This window comes from Pinus tabuliformis, chromosome 1_1, assembly GCF_031772625.1.
Source record: "Pinus tabuliformis cultivar Carrire ecotype Pingquan chromosome 1_1, CPIR1, whole genome shotgun sequence".
Classification (NCBI taxonomy): Eukaryota; Viridiplantae; Streptophyta; class Pinopsida; order Pinales; family Pinaceae; genus Pinus; species Pinus tabuliformis.
In genome coordinates, this window is record NC_142297.1 from 882,808,387 (window position 1) to 882,818,769 (window position 10,383).

The 10,383-nt window shown below is 39.7% G+C and overlaps 2 pseudogenes; one reads left to right on the forward strand and one right to left on the reverse strand.

The window, feature by feature from the left end:
- Positions 1-561: 561 nt before the first annotated feature.
- Positions 562-2,352, reverse strand: LOC149217190 (putative receptor-like protein kinase At1g11050 pseudogene; annotated as a pseudogene).
- Positions 2,353-7,647: 5,295 nt separating this feature from the next.
- LOC149217191 (uncharacterized) lies at positions 7,648-9,240 on the forward strand (annotated as a pseudogene).
- The last annotated feature ends 1,143 nt before the right edge of the window (positions 9,241-10,383 follow it).

Genomic DNA, 10,383 nt, shown 5'->3' on the forward strand with positions numbered 1-10,383 from the left:
ATATACTTAAAATATAGTTTATATATTAATTAGGGAGGTTTGTACATAATTAATTTATTCTTAATTATATGATTTAGAATTGAAAGCTAAAATGCAAGTGAATTTTTTTTTATTTTTTATTTTCATTTTTCTACGTTATTAAAAAAACAAAAAAAATCAATTTTTCATAAAATTTCATAACAGGTAATTATTTGGAAATTGTTGAAACATTCATGATCGTCTGTGCACGGCGTTAGGATCGACCAATTTATAAATAGACAGTAGAAGAGCCCTAGAGCACAGAGGCCACTGATAAAAGATATATATTTATGTGGGCAAGCTTATTCTAGTTCATGACAGTCTTAGCTATACAGCATCCCTTCGAAAACCCACCATGACTCTGCTAAATAGACAATGCTGAACGTAATATTATAATACAGATTTCCTAACAAAATTGGCTTTGATCCAACGCGATCCCCCAGCCTCCAGTTCGCAGGAAAACAAATATAGAGATGTAATCAACAGCGACATTCAGAAATCTCGAAAGCGCTAACAGAAATGACAAAATTAAGAATCGCTTGATTAGCATGTCTCAGATGGACATTGCAGCATTAGTGGCAGAGGCCTATCTGGGATTTCAGGAATCTCAGTCTCACCCTCCAGCATCTTCACAGCTTCCACCATTCGAGGTCTGAATGCCACTATAACATGCGAGCACAAAATACCCACCAAAACAAATCTCTCCATCACGTTCTTCGACCCGCTCTGCCGGATTCTCTCGTCTACTATTTCACTGGTCCTGCCTTCCTTCGCTAGTGTCCATGCCCAATCCGTGATAAGATAATGCGATGCCGACACCGCAGAGGTGTCCAGAGCCTTCCTGCCGCTCATGATCTCCAACAGCAGAATCCCAAAACTATACACATCGCTTCTGTCTGTCAGTTGACCATAGAGAGCGTACTCTGGGGCCAAGTAGCCGTGCGTCCCTGCTATCCTCGTTGTAATATTAGATCTTCCTTCTTGTGTCATCATCCTCGCCAGCCCAAAATCAGCCACACAGGCATTTATTTCGTCATCCAGCAGAATATTGGTGGCTTTTATGTCTCTGTGATAAATCGGAGGATCGATACCGTCGTGCAAATAAGCCAACCCCTTGGCAGTGCCGAGGACAATGTTCCTGCGCTGCGGCCAGTCCAGAGGCCGGGCAATGGACTTTTGTCCAAATATATGCTCATCCAGATTTCCATTGGGCATGTAATCATATATCAAAAACCGCTGGTGACCTTCACTCTTGTCGCTGGCCACGCAGAAGCCTCTCAAAACGACCAAATTCCGTTGCCTGACACTGTTGATGGTCTCTACTTCGTTGAGGAATTCAGAATCCCCCTCCGGCGTGCAGTCCATGATTCTCTTCACAGCTATCTGCCGAGCATCCGGCAGCGTTCCCCTGTACACCGTACTGAAACCCCCGCGGCCTATGAGATTGGCGTCGCTGAAATTATCAGTGGCTACCCTGATCAGTCGAATGTCGAAACACACTGCCCCATTGTTAGGCCTCAACACTGCCTGCACGAGTTTCTCATTCCGCCTCACGAATTTTCTGTGCACAGCATTAGGATCAATCTTTTTTACCAACAGGCAGTAGAAAAGCCCTAGAGCACATATGAGAACGAACCCGATGACAATGCAAATAAAAGCGTAGGTTAAGATTTGGCAGTGGGACACCTTTTCGACGAAGGGCACGCGGAAGACACACTCAGCAGTGCCTATGTTTTTCGGACCGAATTCATTAGCCACTCCGGCGGCATACATGCAAGCGTAACTCAAACATACCGAAACTCCTTGACGTGAGAAGGTTTGGTTTGTCAAGTTCTTGAACTTGTCTGTTAGCATCCTAAAACTGAGTTTTCCACTCTCGGAGCATTCCGAACAGCTGATCCGATCTGAGAGGTCGCCTTTGCAGGTCGAGTTCACGGAAGAAGTCACCGCTGTGCGAATCCAGTCTTGCGTGGTCTGTATGCCGTGGCACTGGAGTGGATTCCAAACAAACTCGGACGTCTCGAAACAAAGTCCCAATAAATCTGGTGAGAGACCCAGAGATTCGAGTTGCTGCCGATATATCCCGAGACAGGAGACACCAGAAGCATAGCTGGGAAGCTGAAACATTGAGGCGTCTTTCAAATACTGACTTAATCCTAAGAGGATCACGCCCTGCAACGTCTGGCAGCAATTGTCTTTATTCATCACCGGGTTACAGCTAGACTTATCCCACGGCAGTTGACCGACATAATCAAGGTCTAGCGGGCATTCGGTGTCACCGCCCAGCACTAAATTCGACGCCAATAACTGCATGAGCAGAGGGATAGTCTCCATGATATTCATTTTGGTCTATCGTAAACCCCACTGGTGGCTAACCGAAAAAGAGAGGCATTCACGACCGCTGACACACTCTGGAATTCAGGTTTGCCGCGTGAGCGGGGTAAGGATCGCAGCCAGCCCTAGAATTTGACGTCCTACAGGATTTTTTTCTCGCATTTTCAACGTATTGGAATAATTGGTAAAAGAAATTGAAATCGTAAAGTTTCCTTCAAATTCTAATGAGTGATTTAGAGAAAATTGACTTAGATAATCAGACAAAAATTGATTTAGATAATCAGTGTAATTGCAGCAATTATTTATTCTCACCATTTTTTTTGGATTCAATGGAAATGAGTTGAGAAAAATTGGAATAGTGACGTTCTCTACGTCTACCTGCAAGGAATAATAAAAAAAAAAACACAATCAATTTTCTGCTCGACAAGCAAGAAAAATTTAAATTGAAATTCCAGACCAGATCGCCGCATACAATCGCCTGTAGTCAATTCAAACGCATGGACTGATAACATCTACCGAAGCCCTGTAAAAGCAGCTCCTGCGGACACGAACAGACATCTTATGGTCTTAACGGCTAAATCGTAAATCCTGCGTAAGTTTCATGAGTAGTTATTAATTTCTAATTAAATATTAACGATGCTACCAATCCTTTGGAACGTTCCATTGAGGCATAGGACGTCGCTTTCATGGTTGGAGATAGCATCATGATTCAATCTCATACAGATATGTCACTTTCATGGAATGAGAAAAAAGAAAAATATGTTAGAAGACAACATCATCATTCAGATGAACAAGGGAAATATGGTAGGCGTTATAATCAAGATTCATATCCATACCTCCAACTTTTCATTCATCTGCACCATAACCTGCGCTTTCGCTATATTTCTAGATGCGCCGTGACCAATTTCCGTCGTTACGCATGATCGGGGTGAATGAAAAAGCGTGCTCACGCTAAATTTAAGGCAATACCTGATTTTTAAGTGTGTTCGTGTAAAAATACTTCAAAAAATCTGCCGCAACTGTTTCCCCGAAAAATATGACGGAACGGTCGCGGCATTTCCGTTGCTGATGGGCTGTCTGTCTATTCAAGGATGCGGTTATCGCTGATGTCAATTTCCCTGAACTGTAGCACCATCGTCGCATCGTTTGAAATGTTGGTGGCGACTCCCGATTCTGTCAATGCAGTGATCGTGCCACCTTCGTGTACAGCACAATCCTGCAACACGTGTACGTATTAAAATGGATCCATTAAAAGCGTGAAAACCTAATACTGCGTGTAATCGTGCCGCATGGATTAGTGGGCGATCATGTAGCTGTTAGTCTCTAAAAGAAATGCAAAAGCAAAAAGAATAGCGGAGGGGATGGGATGCAGCTGGTGTTCTCTGACAGTGGTTATCAGATTTCTGCAAATGAAAATTCGAGTCCTGCATATTCCAAGCGATCCGCTACCTGCCAAAGATTGAATTGTCTTTCAGGTTAGGCCCAAAAATGTTGATATACATCGATTCACAATAGCCTTAACCTTTATTACGCTAGTATCTTAAACTAGCATTTGCACCAGATGTTGCAAAGAAAACGCCGTAAGGCATAAATTGAAGAACACAAATACAACAAAAGAATACTTTGATAAAGAATTAATGTAGAAATTAATTTCGAACCATAGCAACAATCATACAATAGCTGGAAAAGTAAATAGGACGCATAAAACAGCTTTTGCATAAAATGGCTTTTGGAAATGTTTGAGACCACTCAGAGCAACGATGGCACTGCACAAAGGAAGTCTAATGCTTAGCCAGGCAGATGGGATTAAAACAAAATTGAAAAGGCCAAATTGTTGCTTGTTGCAGATTCTGTTTCTTTCTTGCTTGCAGTTATAGTATCTGTCCTTACCTTTGAGTATATTGGCTGTGAGATAAGAAGTGAAGAGAAGCAAAGGACACCATTAAAGCAGCAGTAGCAGAGGAGGTTTCCACTGGGGCGACCTGGGAACACGTCCACATTACTCTAAACTCTTGATTTCTCCATTAGTCCTATGAATGTGTTGCAAGGTCACCCCAGTCGAGCCTGCTTTGTCTCATTTATTCATGTGAGCTCAATATGCAGGGGAAACCCTTTCTGAAAGGGAGTCAATGAATGTCTGTAATTTATAATTTATCGAAATGAGATTGATAGAGAAGGAGAAAGGAACCGAAATATGGGAGTACAAGCAGTACACGTGAAGTGCAGATATGGCCCTCAGATTTATGTTGAGTTAGGTCGAAATTAGATGGTTTCACACACTGTCGGTGGAAGCAATAAAAGGGCTAAATCTCGTCCATATTTAGGTTGAAAGGACAGCACCACGATGGGAGGTCAGTATGAAATTGCAATGTAGGGAATGTACTCCAGTACTATTTTTACCAGAAAAAAATTGAATAGCACACACAATAATACTTTATTATAATAATAGAACGAATTGAAGTATAGTAAGGTTTGAAGGTGTCAAATCCAGTGTGAATGCTGACGTGTCTATGAGACTCAGTTAATATAGTGACTATTGAGACTATGACATTAGCGAGGGACTTGCACACCAAAACCAATTTCTGGCTTGATAAATCTTTTGTTCACGGATGATATGTTATAAATCATATACCTTTCACAACTTGCTTGACCATGGTAAGATAAGCACCGTACCTACCTAATGTATAAAAGAAGACTGATAAGCAGGAGGGGCAAACAGTCCACTGTCAAAGTGATGGTTGCTGTAATTAGTAGAGGAATTGTAAGAACTGTGCTCTAATATGTCTGTTTTTGAGTCTGAGTCAGTAAAGAAAAATGCTCAGATGTAACTATGTGCTCCTTCAGCAACCATGATGTCATGGTGACTTGGGAGCTCCAGAGGCAATTTGTGAATTTCTAACCATTACATTAACCCACTTGCAACTTCTCTGTGAAAATAAATTAATATAAATACATATTGGCCTTGATTTTTTAAGCATTAAAATTAGCATTTAGTTTTTTTCAATATAATATAAAATAACAAACAAACATCTTCAATGAAACGAGAATCAATAGAAGGAAAATCTTGAAATTGAAACTATGTGGCATGTAAGTTGTCTGAGATTTGAATATACAAACTGAAATTAATGAACATAAGAGACATTATTTCGTCAAAGCTCTACTCATTGGAGCCAATGCACAATATATTCGTTCACAAATTCCAAATACAGTCAAAGGACACACAATAGACAGACCAAACGCAGAAGATAGTCTTCCACAATTTTCAAGTATTAATATCATAATCTGATTGGATACTCAATCAAAGTAGAAAAATAGACATACATTCAGACTATTCACGTTGAGTGCAAATATGTAAAATGCAAAAGGGCAACACTTACACTACAAGGTGGGTCAGTGCATCTCAAGAACTGAACCAATAAGAAGCAACTCTCGTAGCCACCAAGGAAAAGACATTGTTTTCAAACAAAAGATCAACCAATGTATGCATATTGCCTCATGATCTCAATAGAACAGGAGCTCCAGTAAAGCACATGTCCACATAATAGACTATCATTACAACACATTATCAAAAATAATATTCTTTCGTATTGTTCTGTTGATGAAAATTTCCATATAACGAAGTTCTGCATAGGATAACTTTACTTTCTGATTTAAAAATGGTTTATGAATGGAGCCTTCCACAACTTATTACTTAAATAGGAAAATGAAAAAAACAATGGCATCTCATCGACCCACTATATCAATTTGTACTCTGCCAAGTGAATGAAATAACACTAAAAATTATGGGCGTATGCTTTCTTCTCAATGAACCCGATTACACAGGGCATTATGCATTAAAAAGATGTGAAATTTAAACAATATACAAAGGCAGAAACGATTTACAGTGTGCCACAACAGAAAAGCTAAGATTAGTGACATGAACATGTCATCAGATTAAATACTTCAGAATGTGAAGAACACATAAGTCAACTGCCATACTTTGTTAATAACAGCATAAAAACAACAAACCAACGAGGCTGCAAGTACTTGAAGTTTGATCATAACAATTTCGGATCCTTTGTATTGACATATATTGACTCTCTTTTATTAGGAATTCCTGTGTATTGCCATATATAATATATTTACTTTCTCATCTACCAATACACCATCAGATGAGGAATCCCAAGCACAATCAGAGAGAAGGCCTTTCATCTACAAGGATGCCACAAGATAAGGAATTCCAAGCACAATCGAGGAGAGGGCAAGCAGGCATGAACACCTCATAATACCTCTTGGGATGACAAGTTGGCCGAAGGATCATAGTATATTGAATCTTATATTTTACCATCGACTAATCTTCACAACTAATGTGGAATTGTAGAAACTCTTCCAAGAAACCACAAAATAAGTATCTGTCCCACATCGATTAAAAAGGGTACACTGAACAAAAAGACATAATCCAGTTTAGTGCATCGAGTGTCCACATATATAATAGACAAATTTGGTGTATCGAGGTGGTGTATAGTTGGAAAATATAATAATTCAAGTCATTTTGCAAAAATAAATAAACATCCAGATATATTTAAAACATATATTATATTTATTAAAATAAATTGATTATGTTAAAAAAAATATGTTAAACCCCATTAATAATAAATTGGTTATAAAAACATAACCATCAAAATGGTATGCCAGACTCTCCGATGGGAGGTCATCGTGCTCACCGAAGTCACTCAGTGAAGTAATTCTTTACATATGGTACAACAATTGACCTGTTTTTATTTGACCAGGATACAATACTTTTCCTAAACTCACTGATACCGGCCATGACGGGTTTCAACAACTGTGATGGGTCTCGATTGGTTTCCTCCATGACCATCCCACAACCTATGAAAGTCCAGAGGAGTTGATTTATGCATGATGAATTTGCTTATATGAAAAGCAAACACATTGTTGATTTATACAGGATGAATATAGTGAATATGCATCAGAGGAGTTGATTTATGCATGATGAATTTGCTTATATGAAAAGCAAACACATTGTTGATTTATACAGGATGAATATAGTGAATATGCATCAAAGGACATGTGCAATTGGTATTACCAACTACCTTCAAAGATATACTCATTGTTGATTTATAGAGACTGAATATAGTGAATATGCATCAGAGAACATGTGTTATTTACCACGAAGAACAATAGAAATATATTTTTGGGTCCCTGGAACAGTAGAATGTTCACCCTACATGTAAACTTAAGTTAAAGATGACAGAGAAAGTGCAGTAAAAGAATTATTGGATAGGCTACCCAGGGGGCATGGAGCTGAGTGGGAATGCTACATATTTTAATAAAAAGGGCGTGAAAGTTGCCTCTGAGCCAGTGTTGCATGTAAAGAATCTTTCGCCTAATGCTATTCTTCCATCTAGAAGTTCTTCTTTGGTCGCTGGGTATGATCTATCTAGTGCGACTTCTTGTGTGGTGCCTGTCCGAGGGAAGGCCCTGGTACCAATAGATTTGTCCATTTCCATACCTGAAAGCACATATGCTCGTATAACTCCTAGGTTTGGGCTTTGCTTGGAAGCACTCGATAGACGTTGGTGCTGGTGTCATAGATGCAGATTACCGTGGTCCAGTGAGTGTTGTTCTCTTCAATCACTTTGATCAGGGTTTTGAGATTAAGGTTGGAGATCATATTGCTCAGTTAATTATTGAGAAAATTCTCACCCCGCAGGTTCTGGAAGTGGAGGATTTGGGTCCCTGGAACAGTAGAATGTTTACCCTACATGTAATCTTAAGTTAAAAATGACAGAGAAAGAGCAGTAAAAGAATTATTGGACAGGCTACCCAGGGGGCATGGAGCTGAGTGGGAACGCTACATATTTTAATAAAAAGGGCGTGAAAGTTGCTTCTGAGCCAGTGTTGCATCTGAGCCAGTGTTGCATGTAAAGAATCTTTCGCCTAATGCTATTCTGCCGTCTAAAAGTTCTTCTTTGGTCACGGGGTATGATCTATCTAGTGCGACTTCTTGTGTGGTGCTTGGCCGAGGGAAGGCCCTGGTACCAATAGATTTGTCCATTGCCATACCTGAGAGCACATATGCTCGTATAACTCCTAGGTTCGGGCTTTGCTTGGAAGCACTCGATAGACGTTGGTGCTGGTGTCATAGATGCAGATTACCGTGGTCCACTGAGTGTTGTTCTCTTCAATCACTTTGATCAGGGTTTTGAGATTAAGGCTAGAGATCATATTGCTCAGTTAATTATTGAGAAAATTCTCACCCTGCAGGTTCCGGAAGGGGAGGATTTGGGTCCCTGGAATAGTATAATGTTCACCCTACATGTAATCTTAAGTTAAAGATGACAAAGAAAGAGCAGTAAAAGAATTATTGGACAGGCTACCCAGGGGGCATGGAGCTAAGTGGGAACGCTACATATTTTAATAAAAAGGGCGTGAAAGTTGCCTCTGAGCCAGTGTTGCATGTAAAGAATCTTTCGCCTAATGCTATTCTACCGTCTAGAAGTTCTTCTTTGGTCATTGGGTATGATCTATCTAGTGCGACTTCTTGTGTGGTGCCCGCCCGAGGGAAGGCCCTGGTACCAATAGACTTGTCCATTGCCATACCTGAAAGCACATATGCTCGTATAACTCCTAGGTTCGGGCTTTGCTTGGAAGCACACGATAGACGTTGGTGTTGGTGTCATAGATGCAGATTACCGTGGTCCAGTGAGTGTTGTTCTCTTCAATCACTTTGATCAGGGTTTTGAGATTAAGGCTGGAGATCATATTGCTCAGTTAATTATTGAGAAAATTCTCACCTCGCAGGTTCTGGAAGTGGAGGATTTGGATTCCACTTTCAGGGGAGTTTGTGGGTTTGGGTCTACAGGGGTTTGGGTCGTTTATGGTTTTTAACTCTTCGTGCCTGTTTAGAAGGCCATGTATAGGCGAAAATTGCTTCCATATTATCTCATTTTTGTAAAATGGATGGCAATTGGAATACCTGTGAGAAACTCTTTGTTCTTTCTTCATTAATAAATCTGGAAAATGATTTCTGTACAAGGAATTAGTGTTTTCTGAAGAGGCACAGGGCATAACACTTTCGAAGTTTTTACCTCATCCTGCTTTCATGACTCTTTTCAAGAAACAGATAGACTCTGTCTTTAAGATAAGCAGAAACTTAACATTTTTCAATAGGTAGCCACAGTTGGATGCATTGCCTCGACATTTTTATAATTCTGCTGAGGGAAGGGTTTAGTTTATGAAAGTGATGGATGCCATTAAAGGTATCTTGAACATGATTACTTTGATGGGTGAACTTGAGGATTTCGAGGATGAACCTGAAATGCATTGCGCTCCTTGCTTAAGCTGGAAATTCAAGAGTTATTTTTGTGAGCTGTTGAAAGAGAGAAGCATCAGGAAATCATTTCCTGTATGAGGAATTAGTGTTATTGGAAGAGGCACAAGGCACAATACTTCAAACTTTTTACCTCATCCTGCTTTCATGACTCTATGAAGAAACAGATAGAATATGTCTTTGAGATAAGCAGAAACTTATGTTTACTAGTATCTGGACAAAATCATGTGTCATGTGATAGATATTCAAACAGAAAGATACCCCAAGCTTCAGTCCGCTTCAAGGAAACCTTTTCCAGCTCTCATAGAGAGAAAAAAACATGAATGCATTCAGTACATTGAAGAGATGTGATTAAGGAACCTGAAGCCTGACAATTTTCTCCATCATCCAAGGTTGGCTCCGTTTCACTCTTATTTCAGAAATTTCACTCCTTCCTTAACTGACCAACTTCCTATAAAATACTACTACAAGGCATTTAACTATGAAATATCACATATCTTAAGAAATCATGACCAGAATTCACTATGAATATATCCACTATGCTACCAAGGAAAACTATGGGAAAATCCAAGAAACAGATAGACTCTGTCTTTAAGATAAGCAGAAACTTAACATTTTTCAATAGGTAGCCACAGTTGGATGCATTGCCTCGACATTTTTATAATTTTGCTGAGGGAAGGGTTTAGTTTATGAAAGTGAAT